The following is a 19,293-nucleotide window of genomic DNA, read 5'->3' on the forward strand; positions in this document are numbered from 1 at the left end:
TCAACTTCCCTAGCCACAAAAGAAATGCAAATCAAAACAACATTGAGATACCACCTCACTACAGTTAGAATGGCAAAAATCAAGAACTCTAATAACAACAGATGCTGGAGGGGATGTGGACAGAAGGGAACATTACTTCATTGTTGGTGGGAATGTAAACTTGTTCAACCACTTTGGAAAGTAGTATGGAGGTTCCTCAAAAGACTCCACATAGAGCTCCCCTATGACGAAGCATTCCCACTTTGGGGCATTTACCCAAATGTTTACAAACAAGACCACACTAAAGCTACCAGCACAACTATGTTTATTGCAGCATTATTTACCCAAGCTAAGATCTGGAACCAACCCAGATGCCCCTCAGTAGATGAATGGATCAAGAAAATGTGATATATATACAAAATGGAATTCTATACCTTCATCAGAAAGAATGATACTGCCCCATTTGTTAGGAAATGGAAAGACTTGGAAAAAATTATATTATGTGAAGTAAGCCAAGCCCAAAGGAACATAAGTCCCATGGTTTCCCTTATTTGCCATATCTAGTATGTGTCTGAGGCAAGCAGAAAAGGTCAGATGAGGTGATGTTAGGAAAATGAACCCTAAGATATGTATTTTAAATGCTTTTTTTCTTTCATGCATTTGTTTCTAACGCAATTATAAAATTATTTCTTTGTTGCTTTGTATGTCACTACCCCATAGTATAACCCATTCTTTCACTGTATTTGATGTTGGTATAATTTGTGTAGGGGAAGATGAAAAACAATTCGTTTAAATAAGGATACTGTTGGACCTGTTGCAACAATGAGAAGAACGAGTTGTCATGCAAAAACGATCTTTACAACTTGGGAGGGGGGAAGGATTAGGTGAGGGGGAGAGAGGATGGGAAGGGATGGGAAGGGGAAACAAAGGAGGAGGCTACAATGCTTGATAAATAATGTACTCACTATCTTGCCCATGTAATTGTAACCCCTCTGTACAGTATTTTCACAATAAAAAAAGAAAAAAAATGAAAAAAGAGAGGGAAATAGAATTTAAGATCAGATGTCTCCATTGTTTTTAAATATATTTTTATTATCTTAAATACTTGGACAATGGAATTTCCATTCAACAAATCAGTTTTTTTTTTTGAAAAATGGAACTTTAGATAACTTTTCCACACCTTTCCAAACCTCACCCCACTTTATTTTTTTCTAGTTTCATACTATCTGCATTGAATATTATATTTTCACTCTCTTCCTCCATAATTCTCTTTATTCATTCCTTTTGACTTCCCCTTACATCTTCCAAGTGATAGTTTCCTGATATATATTTTGTTGGATTAAAAGTTCAATTTTATAAGAAATTACACCTTTGAAATACTCCTCTGCAAATAGCATGCTCTGGTTAATATTTTTGTGTAAACCTGTTTAAATTTCTAGCTTCCAAATATGAGACGGAACATGGGTCCTTTGTGTGTCTGGCTCTGACTTAGTTCACTTACTATATTTTTAGATCTATCCATTTGGTTGCAAATAATGTAACAGTCTTCATAATGGATGGGTGCAATCCAATTGTGTATATGTGCCACACTTTCTGCAACCATCACTCCGCCAAAGTGCATCTGGGCTGTTTCTGTAACTTGGCTACGGTGAATAGTGCAGCAGTGAACGTGGTTGTGAAAATGATTTTACTGTAACCTTTTGGAAGAATTCATCACTACCTTTATGGGAGCAATCCTCTAGCCAGTTTTTCAGAATAAGAACATCCCTTCCTTCATTTCATCACAATGTATAGCAAGTCTTCAGAAACACACTTCCCCCTACAGGTCTCAATAAGCTAAAACCACACTGTGCCCATATTCTTTCAATACATTATTTCATAATTATACATATAATTTAATGAGAACCTTCTGTGTACTTTCCTAATATGGGAATGAGGGACATGACAGAGTAAAATTAAGAAGTATGCAATTTAATTAGTTATTATCATATTTACAGTCATTTTCAGCTCTAATTCACAGTCTCACATAATATTATGTTAATCTTTGATTACTTCATCTAACCTGTAAATTATAACAGTTGAGTTAAAAGTAAGTCAAAAAGTGTGGTTTGATTTTGACACTCATGTGTGAGGTTGCACAATATGGTCAAATAGATTGATTGGAATTAATACCTCTTATCCATTTTGTTAACGTAGAGATAGTTTTCCCAAACTGATTTTCGCAATTCGTATTCCATTCAACAACAAGAAACGTGAAAATTTCCTTTGATTTGCTCCTTATTAACTTTTGTTTCCATTTTATTTTATAATGTATGATTTCATAAATCTACTGTGGATACAAAAGTATATTAAATTATTTCTATCTGTATGCATTGATATATACATACACACATATATTACACAGGTTATAATGATAATGAATAACTTCAGTAACTGGACATTTCACTAAATTATTAAAACTATTGGCGGCTATTGCTTGGCATCCTGATTACGCGGGAGGCTGAGATCTGACGATCATGGTTTGAAGCCATCCTGGGCAGGAATGTCCAGGAGCCTCTTATCACCAAACAACCAACAGAAAATCAGAATTGGAACTGTGGCTCAAAGTAGTAGAGTGGTATCCTTGAGAGAAAAATCTCAGGAACATCATCCAGTCTCTTAGTTCAAGAAATACAATCTACACAAATAAAATCTATTTAATTTCCACCTGTGTAAGTAAAGTATGTCCATCACCCAAATGCACAACCATGCTCATTTGCCAAGTAACTCTGTTTTGTCTGAAGTACCACAAAACATTTTCACTTAAGTTGAAAGCATTGCACCATGGGTTCTTTCTATCTCTCTCATGCATTTTTCCACTCAGATACTCAAATCTTACAATTATTCCAATTATTTAAAATCATAACTTTTTACTTTAATCCCATAATATTAGTTTGAATTGAGTGTCTTGTTCCCCCTAAATGGGTGTTCTTACCACTTTGTCATGTCTCCAGCATTAAATTATCCTGATTATTTTTCAGATACTTGTGTATGACCTTGGGCTCAGTCCACGTTATGCTATTCTTCCTGGAATTTAGAATAACAGGTGCATGGCATTGTGTACAGATCTTTCTGTCTAGTTTGGGCTTTAACCTCTATCCTCACAAGAGTAGACTCCCATGAAGTCAGAATTTTCATAAGCTTGTCATAGCTGATTTTTTTTAAGTCTTTGCATTGCCTGCAGGTTCTTGAGTACTGAATTAATTTGTTTTCCTCACTTTTCCTCTTGTTTCTTTCAATCAAATTCTTACCTAAAGTGCTGAGAAACCAATTCTTCTTTTTCACCATAGTCAATGTGAACATGGTTTATTCCAAAGCAATTTCAGTAATATTTCAACACCCTCATATCTATGAATGGTATATAAATGATAAGTGCTGCGAAGGGTCTTTTTATTTTCACAGAAGTCTTTGTCATACACAGATCATGAATTATATGAAGATGATAGCAAGGAGAAGGAAAACCTGTTATTAATTGTTTGACAGAGGCTTCCCTTCTAGTAAAAGAAATACATTGCTTGATGCAGGATTTCACAAAATTATATTGCTTGGAGGAAGCTAAACATTCATCTAATTTTACAGAATTGAGGGAAATGAATCGACCTTCTGAATAATTCACATTTGGGTCAAATAAAAGCATGCTTCCAAAAAGAGAATTGACTTTAGAGAAATATGATGAGATGTATGTAAATAGGTGCTTAGCTGATTTTATTAATTTGTAAACTAATACAGGGAAATAGATTACAACAAGGTTAAAAAAAAGATCTTCGCATTGAAATACTCATGTGTGTATGTGTGTGTGTGAGAGAGAGGGGGAGTTTGTGTTTATACACATGCACGCATGTACACGCACACGCATGTGCAAGTGCTCATTCATTTATTCATTCATCATTCCTGAGGCTTGATAGTGCCTGGGCACTGTCCCTAAGCTTCTGTGACCAAGGATAGAGGTTTACCACTTGAGCCATTGTTCCACTTCTGTTTTTTGGAGATAATTGCATGTATTTTAATGATTGGACTGGCTTTGAATAGTGGTCTTCATATCTCAGCCTCCTGAGTAGCTAGCTAAGCTTATTCAGCCTCTAAGTAGCTAGTTAAAATTGGGCCTGTCCTCTATTTTTCACTGCTCTTTTATTCTTGTCCTGAGGTGTTCACATGTCTAAGTCATATATACGTCTAGTTGCTTCAAGAAATGCTCTTACTGCTTGGAACGAGGGTCTCCCCTCTGAACTTTTAACTATTGAGGAGGCTTGAGAACAGAACCCAGGCCAAAAGTTTAGTGGAATTCCTTCTCAATTTATAACTGGGTGCATTGGATTATTTCCACCATCATGCACTATCTACAGGTTAAGATTGGAAGAACTGCAGAATCCAGGCCAGCCAAGGTAGGAATCTAGACACGTTGATGTGCAACTGTTATGCCATTGGTAATGGGATGGCTAAGAAGACAGATCAGGTGCATGATCTTGTGGAAAGGGAAGACCTATCCTAAAATTAACCACTGATATGACACCAGTCTAACAAAACCAATACCCCAAGATGAACACAATTTCCCACAACTAAAATAAGTATATACATTAACATCCAAAACTTAGTACAATCTGCTCTTTGTTCTAATATCAGCCTCATCTGATTATCATATGACAGAATAGTTCCTTCATTAAACTTATTATGTATAACGAATGGCAAATTGCCTCATTTCTTACCTATTTGACTACCACTATAAATTCATCTTATGATTATTATTAATAGTAATATATTCTGATGTATTACTTTACTTTGTACCAGTTTTTAAACTTTTGGCTTCTCTGCTGAAGTTGAAGTATTTAAATAGTGTCATCATATTATATTACTTGGGTACTTAGGGCAGATTTCTAAAAAGTTTTTAACCAATGGCTTCTAGTAATTCTGGGTTTTTTTTGTTTTTGTTTTTCATTTTTTTTTTTTTTGGGTCCGGTCGTGGAACCTGAACTCTTGGCCTGGGCACTATCCCTCAAGGCTAGCAGTCTACCACTTGAGCCACAGTGCCATTTCCGGCTTTTTTTTCTGTTTATGTGATGCTGAGGAATCGAATCCAGGGCCTTAAGCATGCAAGGTACGCGCTCTACCACTGAGTCGTCTTCCTAGCTAGTTACGAATTCTTAATTGGGATATTATTTAGTTTATTTTTAATTTCAATTTAATTTTATTGTAAAGGTAATGTACAGAGGGGATACAGTTACATAAGTAAGGAAATGAGTACATTTATTATGGAAGGAACATTGTTATCTCTTCCATTGAATTTTTTGCACACTCAAAAAAAACTACTGATGTTTTTCCTGTCACTATTGACCATTGGGTACTTTTCTTTCTTTGTTCATGCATTTTTTATTATAAAATTGATATACAGAGGGTTTTCAGTTACTTAAGTCAACTAAAGAGTACACTTCATTTTTTTTCTAAATTTCAAATTTTGAACTTGTTTTGTTTTTTTTGGGTAATTCTTTTTTTAGAGTTGTAGGATTAGTTAATTTAGTTTTGCATAATTTTAACAGATGTAAATTATTCAGACATACATTTTTGCTTTCAAAATAGTTAACATGTGAATATGTAAAAATTATTTTCTTAAATTTTATATGGTTGGTGAATTTAAATCAATTTATTTTCTTATAGTTCTAAACATATTTGTCCATGTAACATATACTGTATTTTCAAGAAGCACATAATTTATTTAAAAAGGCTTCATTACATGGTCACTTTTTGGAAATATTTGTACTTGAATTTAGAAAAAACTGTTTGAGCTGGGCATAGCGATTGTGGTTTCTATTTTCTAACTATGGTGGGAAGTGTAAATAGGGTTTGTAACTTGGGAGAGACTGAGAAACTATGAGACCTTATCATAAAATTTCCAGAGTGAAGTGATTAGAGATACAGCCATCCCTAGCATGATATAGAGGACCGGGTTATAATATTCTAAATCTTGAATTAAAACACCAGTAACATCAATCTTTTGTCAAAATAAAAGGACACATATTACAAAATGTTCATTATTTAAAACTTGTTTGCAAATTTCTCATGTCTTTTATTTCTTAATTTTCAATTTACTTAATCTATAAGAATCCAAGTATGTTGTGACTATTTTATTTCTACTAAACTTTTAAATAGAATGAGCAATATTATGGTTTCTTATATTAAAATACTTTGACTATTTGTGATAATTTCCTCTGTTTAATATGATAATAACAAATGTGTGTATGTTGAGTGTGTGTGTTTGTGTGTGTTTATGTGGGTTTTGTGTGTGTGTGCTTTGTGTGTACTTTGTAATACTTGGGTGATCACACAATTGCTTCTCATATGTTAGGCCAATGTTTTACAACTGAGCTATACTATCTAGTTATAATACAAATTGTATTTTAAATTATAACTTTTAAATTTTCATTCCTAGTATGTTTTTTCAAAATTATATATGATAAAATTTGATCCATCTTCTATCTACGCTAGCAATTGTTATTGTTATTCTTTCTCTTATTTCTTTGGAAATTAATTATATTCCTATTACAACTTCTTTACATTGTAACAGCTCTATACAATGCTTTTTATTTTCTATTTTATTTTTCCCATGTTATATGACTTTCAGTCCAAACTATCAGGTCGATTAAAAAGAAACTAGATTCAGGACATTTTATTTTTCTCCTTCTCTTCTCTGAAGTCTTTCTGTTTTGTGAAACAATTCCAATGACATACAGCTCTAATGTGGTCCACCATTCCTTCCCCCCTCACTCTCTCCTGCAGTACAACTCATGTCGTTATCATTCAGCTTTATTATGCTGTACTGTTATCTAAATCTTAGCTTATTCCTAAGTTAATTTTAGTTGCATTGAGCAGTCTCTAAAGACATTTTCTCTATATAATATCAGGGCTTTTTATTTTAACAAGTTGCGAAATATGAGTGACTATCAAATATTTAGATATCTCTGTAGAATATTGGTCCACCTGCTCTATAATCTCGTATGTAAATTCAAGGAATACAGGTCAGTCAGAGCAATCTTGTAAAATGGTGTAGCTTGAGCCTTCATACTAGCTTTGAATAGGATTACCATGTTTAGTAGTGAAGACAACATAGTTCTACTATAAGAACAGATACACAGAAGAAGTTAATAGATTTGTCAAAAATAAATTCTTAGTTTTATGATCCACAGGTTTTGAAAAGGATGCTATGACTTTATGAAATAAAAACAGAATCTTAAATGGTTGTATTGGCACAATTGTCTCTCTAGATTTAAAGAATGATCTTAGAATTCTACCTCAATCCTTTGTTTGTTTGTTTGTATGTCGGTCATGGGGTTTGAACTCTGGGCTTGGGCGCTGTCCGTGTGCTCTTCAGCTCAAGGTGAGCACTCTACCACTTGAGCAACAATAAAACTTCCAATTTTCTAGTGGTTTATTGGAGATAAGAGTCTCATGGACTTTCCTGCCCGGGCTGGCTTTAAACAAAGATCCTCAGATCTCAGCCTCCTGAGTAGCTAGGATTACAGGCATGAGCCACCGGCACCTGGCCTACCTCAAACCTTATAAAGAATGATTATCAAGCTACATGTGAGATGTAAAAACCTATAAAACATAAATGTAAAAATTCATGACATTGATCAGTAAAGGTTTCTAAAATTTGACATGGAAAACATTAGTGTCTAAAGAAATGCAAGAACTGGATTATATCAACTCATAACCTTTCATAATTCAAGGGATACTATAACAGAAATAAAAACATATCCAACAGAGGGCACATATTTGTTAATGCTACAATGTTAATGCTACAATGATTCTGAAACTTAAGTATTTTTATATCTTCTAATTCTATATCCTGAATAGGATATTTCTTTAAATAACATGTAAATTAATAGTCAATAGGAGGAGCATGTGAAATAAGCTCCTCTGTAGTGTCTAAGATATAATGAAAAGAAAACTCACTAGTATGACCATAATATAAAAAGAGGACACAAAATATAGTAATGCATTTGTGGAGAAATTGATATACCTCTCATAGTGATCGATTTGTATAATGTTGCAATCATTTTAGCAAAAAACTTTTCAAGTCTTCAAAAGGTGAAACAGAATTGTATAGGATCCAGGCATTACACATCTATGAATGTATTAAACAGAAGTAAAAAACTTTTTTGGACAGAGACTGTAGTTAATCGACAGTGAACTTGAATAGTATGTGTGAGACCCTGAAAATGACTCCCAAAACCAAAATTTGAAAAGACACACTATAGAGGATGTATGCTGGGCAAATTCCTGTAACTGAATTTTATATCTATTTTAATGTGTTCTAAAATTTACAGCATTTCTATTTGAAAGAATGCAAGTTTGTGAAAATTTGGCTTTGAGAACCTATGAAGGTAAAATTCACTTCCAAAGCACAAAAATGTATACAATAAAAGGAGATAATATATTGTAAGTGAATTGCATGTCAGGAAATAAAAAAAAAAAAAACTACTGTTACAACTTCTTCACACAAAATGCAGAACAGCTAAAAAGATGTTTTGGCTGTTGGCTAAAAATTCTTTGTAAACTACTGCATTTAAAACAAAGATGTGATTTCTTTTTATTTTGAGGGCATTTTGTCCGTTTGAGTTTATACAGAGATAACTCAATCCAAAAGTATATGTGATAACTGGAATACCTAGGAATTATGCATCACTTCTAAGTAATTTTTTTATACTTTTTATTTTTTTATTGTGAAAATACTGTACAGAGGGGTTACTATTACATGGCAAGATAATGAGTACATTTCTTATCAAGCCTTGTAGACTCCTCCTTTGTTTCCCCTTCCCATCCCTTCCCATCCTCCGCTGCCGCCCCACCCAATTCTCACCGCTACACCCCCCCACCAAAGTTGTAAAGTTCATTTTTCGACATAACGACTTGTACATCTTATTGTTGCAATGGGTCTACCTGTATCCCTATATTTTCCGATGGTTTCCCTTATTTGCAATATCTAGATTATGTCTGAGTCAAGCAGAAAAGGTCAGATAAGGTGATGTTAGGGAAATGAACCCTAAGATATGTATTCAAGTGTTTTTTTTTTCTTTCATGCGATTGTTTCTAACACATTTATAAGATTATATTTTTGTTGCTTTGTATGTCTGTTCCCCACAGTATAACCCCTGCTTTCACTGTATTTGATGTAGGTATAATTTGGGGAGGGGAAGGGGAAAAACTTCTAAGTAATTGAGAAATTTTTCTGGAAGAAACTTTTAGCAAATGACAGAAGACACAAATTTTTGCATCTGCATTTTATGAAAGTCATATGCTACTTGCTCAATCCAATTGCTTATCTCTACTTTGCTAGCAAAATCGCATTCTCAAGATAAGAGCCAAAAGCAGTGAAAAGAACAAAATACACAATCATCTTGATTTATTTGTGAAAGTAACAAATGAAATAAAACAATTCCACTTAAGGGACTCCAATATTAGTGAATGTGAAGATGTTCCTGAATGCCAATATCCATTAAATTTTTGGAATTTTAATTTCTACTAACGTATGAAAACTGGAACAAGAAAACAAATATAGACTTAGAGTGAACCAGCCTTGAAATCATTTTCTTAATTGTTTTGAAATTACAAAAGAATTGATACTCCTTTGCTTTGGAAATCATTTAAAAATATTTATCACTTATGATAATTCAAATACCAACCAAGAGTAATTTTATAGAATCATTATAAATATCATTTTATTTCTATTGTAAAATAGAATAAAAAAAACCAGTCCCAATATATGACCTACCTATCATTATTCTTAACTTCTAATCATTACCTAAATATCTTAAACAATCTAAATAGTCATGTCTTTCACATAGACGTAAATGTTCTATACTTCTTTATTTAACATTTTCCAGGGGTATGTATTCATGTTTCTAAGAAATGTTCACAGCAGTTAAAAGATGCTTTTGTGAAATTAATGTGATACAATTTGTTGTTGTGGGTGTTTTTTGCAAGGCCTGAGCATTGTCCCTAAGGCGTTTTATGCTAAAAGACAGCACTCTACAACTTGAGGACAAGAGGTAATTCCTGTTTTTAGTGGTTAACTGGAGATAAGAATCTAACAAGTACTTTCTGTCTGGGCTAGTTTCGAAAACAATTCTAAGATCTCAGCACCCAGAATATCTTGTATTATAAGTATGAGTTACCAGCACTTGATTTCATGAAGTTTTTTTTTTTAATTTTAATTATGTTTTAAGATGTTTGTTTCACTATGATATATATCATTCTGCAAATAAATTTAGATATATGTATATATTTCTGATGACCAATAATCTCTAAAAATGTACAATTCTACACCAACATTTACATATATATATGACAGACTCCCTCTAAAACTTTTATGTTACTAATTTTTACCTTTTTCATTTCAAAGATATACAGACTATTTTTCTAAAAGTTTCCTAGAATAAAATAACTAATATTTAAATAGAAAGTAGAGTTTATTACTTTCAGGGAATTTTAGATATACACATGATATTGTACTAACATTTACAGTATATTACTTGAAAAGGTTCTGTCCAAACTCTTAAATATTTGATTAAAGTTAGGGGGAGAGAGGAAGTTAATTCATACTAATTAGGAATTGGCAATGCTTTAAAATATCTATTCCATAATTTGTTACAAGCACATAGTCAAGCTACCTGATATGGTAACATTAAAATTATTAATCAAAAGACAAATAATAGTAAAATCATAAACACATATCCCACGTTCCATAATTAGCACTTATGATGCTAATAATAATTTGGATGGAAAGGATGATGACCACAGTGTAGCCTGATAATGATGATGCTGTGATTGAAAAGGAAAAAAAAACTTTAGATATCTTTGAAGCAAAATTTCCCACATTGAATGCATAGTTATAAACAGCGTTGGATTACATACAATAACAATAACAAGAGCTGGGAAGGTGGCTCAGTGGTAGAGTGCTTGCCTTGCATGCATGAGGCCCTGGGTTCAATTCCTCCGCACCACATAAGCAGAAAAAAAAGCCAGTTGTGGCACAAGTGGTAGAGGACTAGCCTTGAGTTGAAAAGCTCAGGGACAGCACCTGGGCCCAGAGTTCAAGCCCATGACCGGACCCCCCCCCCAAAAAATAACAATAACAAGAGGAAGTCTAGGAAGTTGGCTCAGTGGCAGAGTGCTGCCCTTGCCTACATGAGGCTCTGGGTTTATTCCTCAGCACCACATAAGCAGAAAAAGCGGGAAGTGGCACTGTGGCTCAAGTGGTATAGTGCATTGAGCTGAAGAGTTGAGGGAGAGTGCCAGGCCCAGAGTCCAGGCCCTATGATGAACCAGAAAAAAAAAACTAGAATAAAAAGAGGAGAGTTTCAATATCAAGACATACAATCACATAAACAGGTAGTCTTTCTAATGTATACTCACTGTAATTGGTGGTATTATTTTCTTATCAATAAAATCATTTATTTCCATATTTTGATGGACTAAGATGTAGGTTTCAACTTAGTGTGATTAGTTCAAATAACATTCTCATATAGATACTATTCAATAACCAATGTTTCCCAATGATGTATTAAGAGTATGTTCTTCATTACAGCTGTAAATACATGACACAATTTACATAATACCTCTTACATATATGCAGTTACCATAAAAGGACACAAGCTGCAGAGCCAAGAGTTAAAATTTATTTTTATTTCTGCATGAAACTATTTCTGACTTTATACCAACAAACTGAATTTGACTCTTTCCTTATTTGTAAGCTAAGGTAGAAAATGTAAGGACTGTTTACTTTCTTCTTCCTTGCTCTAGAAATCAACAAATATATTCTTCAATATTTCTGGTAGATTACATCCATTTACAGATGAGAAATGTAAGACAAAAAGTCAATGTTGTGAGTAAATAATGGTACTAGAATTTTTGTATGAGTTCTTCACCCTGTTTGCTTACAAGGAGAGTCATTTGGTGATGGAGAGGACCAGTATGAAAAGACCCCGGGGAAAAAATGCATACTTTGTAAACAGTTGTTTTAGGACGGAATGACTGGTGATGATTATTTGCAATAGGCTGGTGTAAGGAGAATAAAAAGGAGTACATAGAAATTACATTAGTGACAGAAACTGAGAAAATCTTGATCATTCATCTTATCTAATGGATGGAGGTAGGGTAAGATGAAATCTAAAGTGTTTCCACATCTCAGTCTCCTAACTGTGTTAATTACATTCTTGGTGATAAGGACTACAGGTGGAGTAGATGGATTTAGACGAAAAAAACTCTCTGATAGTTCTAAGGTTTATGTTAAACAGATGCAAAGATAGTTTTGTTTTAACATCATCAAAATATCCATGAACATGAATATGAAAAATAATAATAAAAACAGGGACATTAATAAAGGGAAGAGGAAAAGGAAAGTTCTGGTGAAAGTATGAAAAATGTGAGTACCAGTGTGGATAGGAGGAAAGAGAAAAATAAGGAAACAAAAAAGTAATAAACACAGATTTACAGACGAAAAGGAAGGAAAGAATTTTCAGGGAGATATTGAAGGAAATCTACTATTTGGATTTGAAAAGTAAAAGGACATAGACAAGATCAATAAGAGCAGTGTTTTGGTGAATGTCATATTGATAAAATGTTGAGATATGAATGTGAAGACATAAAATTCTAGATCCATAAACTCAAAAGGTCCTGTTGATTCTAAATATTGGGAACAAATGCTTTAATCCTGACCTTAGAAAAAATATACAGATATAACTGTCATAAACTTTTCTTAGAGGTATTCTGTGAACATTTTTAAACCTTATTTAGCCAGGAGATTATAGATTGAACTAAAGCACAGAGAAGCCTAATTTGTCCTACAGTTCCAATTAGTGACCCATCTATCCATATCAGTTTGGGATTTTATTGAAATATATTGAAATATGTTTGGATATCTTATCAGCCTACTCATTATAAATGTAGGACAAGTAACACCAAGCATTAGATTAAACATACAGCTTTACTGATGTGACTGAAGACTCCTGGAATTGATTCTTCTTTAGAATAGAAAATGCCTCAATAGACATTAACAAATCATAACTGCCAAATACTCTATTGAAATCTAATTCTTCTTAGTTATAACTCCATGCAGAAATAACCCTGTCAATAAACCTGACACAAATGCTCATATGTAGGAATGTATTCTTATAAACTTCAAGCTTTTATTGAATGGAAGAGTTCAGACATTACCCTTACCACTAGGATTAAATGCCTAAAAAGATAAGACATTTTGCTTTAATGCCTTTCTTTCATTTTCTCATAAACACTGTCAAGTTGTGAAGGTTTCAGATGTAACAATAATACAATTGTGACTTGTATTAACACAACATCTAGGATCTATTGCTAATTTGGATAATTACTAATTAGCTCCAAATTTTGTGGATATTTATATTTCTCCTGCGTAAGCTAATGAGCTCCAAGAAAATTTCCCTAAGGAGCCTTTCAATTCTAATATCACTGTTCTCCCAAAATGCTTTAAATTCTTCATCCTCTAATGTGGGCTTAGGGATATATTGTGGAACTTTTCTCCTCAGAGAGTGAGTATTACTCTATTGCTTAACATGGACAAAGTACTTTCATACATAGACTGGGTGTGTGCAAACAAAAAGTGGTAGTTGAACAATGTTCTTAGCAGATTGTACAGATGAAATGGAAAGAGAGCAACTATGAACTCAAAAGGAATGTGCAAAGAAGACAAAGGCACAAAATAGAATGTGCCAAGAAAAGCTGAAGTATAATTTCAAATAATGTGCTCATGTGTGAGGGTGTGTTCATAGTACAGTTTCAGAAAATGTTGTTGGATATCTTGGGGAAAACTGCTTTAAACTATTCTTGGATAATTGTACAAGTAGATGCCCCTAACTCTGACTCTATTCAGCCACAGCATCATCAACTTAGGGACTATTTTCCAAGTGCAAAGTGAGAAAAAGAGGGCTGATCACAGTTAGTGTTCAAGATGAAGCAATGGCAATCACATAAATTTTCTTATAAGTTTTTGTTTATTTTGGAACATTTAAGTAGGAAAAAGCTAAGTAAATATTTTGCATGTACCTAAATTAAGTGGGACGTATTATATTGGTCTCTCTTTAACTTGGAAGTTATAGATTATGTCTTTTTATACTCTGACTTAGGACAATTATCTACTGTCAGTTATTTTCTTCTCTTACCTTTCTTTTGCCTTTCCACTTACATAATTATTATTTAAAGAGACATAATTGAGCTTGCATTTCTAAATTCTTCAAAATTATCTGAACTACTTCATACTTCAGGCAGCCTCCTATATCTTTCTTAAGGGAAATATTTTGTCACTACCATTTTAATCCTATATGATATTGGATATGTTCTTGCCTAATTCAGTGCAAGATATACATTAGATTCATCCAGATATCTCAACACTTGTACCACCATAAAATACTATCTTACTTGGAAATCATGATATTAGTATATCTGGGGAGTTGGCATCTGTCATTTTTGAATGGCCTTAAGTGATTCTTACATGCTATCATGATTTAAACTAATATACTACTCAGTAGATGAATGAATTGACAAAATGTGGTTTATATATGTACAGAGGAATTCTATGGTTCCAATTCATAAGGAAATGGAAAGACTTGGAAAAATCCTACTAAGAAAAATAAGCAAGACACAAAGAAACAGATTCCATGGTTTCCCTCATTTGTAATAACTAAGAAATATCTAGGATATTCCTAGCAGATGAGCAGAATGGCTCAATAGCTATGTATAAATGACTACATAAAATGATGCTGAGCAAAATAAACCCTAGATATGGAAAGAGAGGTTTTTTTGTGGTTGTTGTCTTTAATATACTATGTGATTTCTTTTTTCTTTTGTGTTTTCCTCTATGGTTTGTCCACTGTTGTATTTGATTTCAGTATCCTGTGTATTGTATATACATTTATCTTCATTTGGCAAGGGAAACAAAAAAATAAAATGGGGAGACAAAAGACAAAAGGCAAAGCAATACAATAGCAATACTCACAAGACAACATGTTAGAAATTTACATTACAACTTCTGAGGAGTATTGGCGTGAAGGAAAAGTATGAGAAAAATGAGGGAGGGGGTAAAAATTTTGACATGTTATGTATCCAATACCTTACAATTCCTGCAACCCCTTCTATATATCACCTTGACAATAAAATTAAGTTAAATATGAGCTGCATAAAATATAATTTCACTGTATTGGTTTAGTAAATATTATTCTATATGTATTACCTTTTTAAAAAGGAACATTTTGCCTGCTATTTTGAATTACCTCTTTCTTTATCGGAGGGACATCAACGTGAATGTTATCAAATATAAAATATTTTCAGAATATAATTGCCATTATTTTGAAAAAAAATCATTATTTTAGAATTGTCTCATACTAAAACAGAAAACAGTTCAAAACTATGGAAACGTTGAAAACTGACTAATTGTTAAGACGACAGAATATATCTGGTCCTCAACATTCTATGACTACTAACTACTCATTTTCAAATTCTGAACATGCCATGCCAGAGACATTCAAAAAGTACCTGTTTGCATTTTAATTAATTCAGCAATAGGTGCAGTTTCCAATGAGGCATTACATATTTAAAAGTCAACAGAAAAAATAGACACGTTCGGGTAGATGTTAAAACTATGAAGTATCTATAATAATTAATTCTTAAGAGTAAACATTTGTTCCTCAGAGTAAGCTATTATTTCTATGACAATCAATCCCAAGTTTTTATGCCATAAAGTCATCTTAGCCCAACAATTTCCAACTTGTAAGGTGCACCTTAAAATTCCCTAAATTCACATCATGACTACTTTATCACTATTGTCAAATATAGTACACTTCTGCTAATGTGATGCACTTCCTATTGTGGAAAGAATACTACACTAAACTTTGCTATATCATTTTCCCCGCAATGGTATTCTTGAGATCAGAACACTTGCAAATATTATTTATTTTTATTTTATATTTATTTTATTATATAGTATCTATCATAGATATTCATGATCTGTATATCTTAATATTAAGATTTGAATATTATGGTTGAAAGCCCACCCAGACAGGAAAGTTCCTTAGATTCTTATCTCCAATAAACTCATAAGGAAAAGCCAGACCCAAGTGGCACTGAGGTTCAAGTGGTAGAGCAGTAGCCTTGTGCAAAAACAGGATCGGGGACAGTGCCCAAGCCCAGAGGTTAAGCCCTAGGACAAACCAAACAACAAAAACAAAATAAAAACAAACCTCAAACCTAGCATTTTTCTCATTGTATACAGAGGGACATAATTAAGGAAATTTCTTCCTGTGTTATGTATAGGTAGAATAAAAGATGTCACACAATTACTCTCTTCATACCACATTACACCAAAGTCTCAAAAGATGGCTCCTTTTCTATATTCATAGATTAATATCATCAATTTGTTGGCAATTTGCCTAGATTATTTACATTATCATCTTACACATGAACTGGTGGAATTATCTATTAACTAAGTTCTTATTATACCTCACTTGAAAGAATATTCTAGTCAATTAGAATGCCAGATTCTAATTTGTGAATTAGAATTTGTAAATTAAATCTTTTGCTTGAAAAGAATTTTGTAGTATCCTATAGAATATTAAATTACAAACAAAAATATCTATTTTAAATCTAAATTCTAATTTAGCCAGGTGTACAAAGTCCTACATTAAATGAACTTTCCTATTTCATCAGGTTTAAACTTTTGTAATCCTTCCTCATTTCTTTGGACTCTAACAGAATGATACCTCCTTTTTCAAATTTTTGGTTGGGAATCATGAGCTCTTTTGCATGTAGAAATGTTCTGTAATTAATACAACATTTAAAACACAACTGAGGATTATATATGAGTTGCATTTTAATAGGATACTTGACTTCTCAAAGCATAATGACAAAATTAGCCCACATTTCCAACGTGTATTCCTTTCTTGTTTATTTTTTATTCCTTTCTTGTTTGTTTTTATTGAGACAAAATTATATTCTTCTAGTTGGCCAAAATTTCTGATCAGCTCACGTAACTTGGGAGTGGAGTCCATGCGGTCCATTAAATATAAGATCATGCCATTTTCATGTTTTTTTTCTTCTTTTTTTCTATTTTTAAATTTATTATTTTCTATTGTGAAAAAATTTTACAGAGGGTTTAAAATTACCTGGGCAAGATAATGAGTACATTTCTGCGTCTTTCCATTTCCTAGCATGCTAGGGCAATGTCATTCTTTCTGATCGAGGAATAGAATTCCATTGTGTGTGTGTGTGTGTGTGTGTGTGTGTGTGTCACATTTTCTTGATCCATTCATCTACTGAGGGGTATCTGGGTTGGTTCCATATCTTAGCTATTAATGCTGCAATAAACATAGTTGTACCGGTAACTTAGTATGGTCTTGTGTGTGATCATTAGGGTAAATACCAAAAAATGGGGACTCCTGGATCATAGGGGAGCTCTAAGTGAGGTCTTAGAAAACATTATATCAAGTGAAGTAAGCCAAAACCAAAGAAACATTGGTCTTATGGTTTCCCTTATTTGCAATAACTATTATATGTCTGGGACAAGCATAAAAATTCAAAAGCTATGTACATACGACAAGATAAGATGCTGGTAAGCGAAATGAACCCGAAGATAGGGTTTACAATCTACCATGTGTTTTTTTTTCTTATTATGTTTCTCCACCATTGCTTAACCCTTGTTTTCACTGTATTTAGGGTCGGTGCCCTGCATCTTGTGTACACCCTTCTCTAGCTTGGGGAGGGAAAGGAAAAAAAAAAACAAAATAGATAAATAGTGATACAGGCTGACCAACTGTACCAATGAGATGCACAAGACACTATGTTGAAAAAGGATATTTGCAATATAGGCAGGGAATAGGGGAAGGGATTAGAGGGGAGTGTAGTTTTGGAGGTGGGAGGGGATGGTAGGGGAAAAACAAAGGAGGAGGTAACGATGTTTGATAGAAAATGTACTCATTAACTTGCTCATGTAACTATCACCCCTCTACACAGCATTTTTGCAATGAAAACCTCTTTTAAAAAACAGAAGATGTGCCGTGCACTGATGTTCAACCACTTTGGAAAGCAGTATGGAGGTTCCTCAAAAGACTCCATATAGAGCTCCCCAATGACCCAGCAATCCCACTTTTGGGCATTTACCCAAATGACCACAAACAAGGCCACACTAAAGCTACCAACACAACTATGTTTACTGCAGCATTATTTACCATAGCTAAGATATGGAACCAACCCAGATGCCCCTCAGTAGATGAATGGATCAAGAAGATGTGGTATATATACACAATGGAATTCTATGCCTCCATCAGAAAGAATGACATTGCCCCATTTGTTAGGAAATGGAAAGGCTTGGAAAAAAATATATTAAGTGAAGTAAGCCAGGCCCAAAGAAACATAGGTCCCATGGTTTCCCTTATTTGCAATATCTAGTATAGGTATGAGTCAAGCGGAAAAAGTCAGAGAATGTGATGTTAGGAAAACGAACCCTCAAATAGGTATTTTAATGTTTTTGTTTCTTTCATGCATGTGTTTCTAACGCATTTATAATATTATTTCTTTGTTGCTTTGTATGTCCCTCCCCCACAGTGTAACCCCCGCTTTCACTATATTTGATGTCAGTATAACATGTGGAGGAGACGGGGACAAACAAGTCGTTTAAGGATTCAGGTGGACCTGTTGCAACAACGAGAAGTACAAAATGTCATGTCAAAACCAGCTTTACAATGTCGTTGGGGGGGGGGAGGGGGGGTATGATTGGGTGGGGGGGAGGGGGGAGGCTGGGAAGGGAGGTGAAGGGTAAACAAAGGAGGAGGCTGCAATGCTTGGTAAGAAATGTATGCATTTTCCTGCCCATGTAATTGTAACCCCTCTGTACAGTATGTTCTCAATTAAAATAAAATAAAATAAAATAAAAAAAAAAAAAAACAGAAGATGTGCCGTGCACTGATGGCCACTCCTATAATCTTAGCTACTCAGGATGCTAAGATCTGAGGATCACGGTTCAAAGACAGCCCAAGAAAGAAAGTCTGTGAGACTCTTATCTCCAATAAAACCACTAGAAAACCGATACTGGTGCTGGGGCTCAAGCAGTAGAGCACTCCCCTTGAGCTGAAGAGTGCAGGGAGCACGCCCAAACCCAAGCCCCACGACCAACAACAAAAAAAAAAAAAACAGAAGGTGTCATGTACACCAATTATAGTAGCCCACATCTGTAATCCCAGCTGATTGGGAAGCAGAAATGACAAG

The sequence above is a fragment of the Dipodomys spectabilis genome, unplaced genomic scaffold, assembly GCF_019054845.1.
Source record: "Dipodomys spectabilis isolate Male_0828 unplaced genomic scaffold, ASM1905484v1 ptg000487l, whole genome shotgun sequence".
NCBI classification, from domain to species: Eukaryota; Metazoa; Chordata; class Mammalia; order Rodentia; family Heteromyidae; genus Dipodomys; species Dipodomys spectabilis.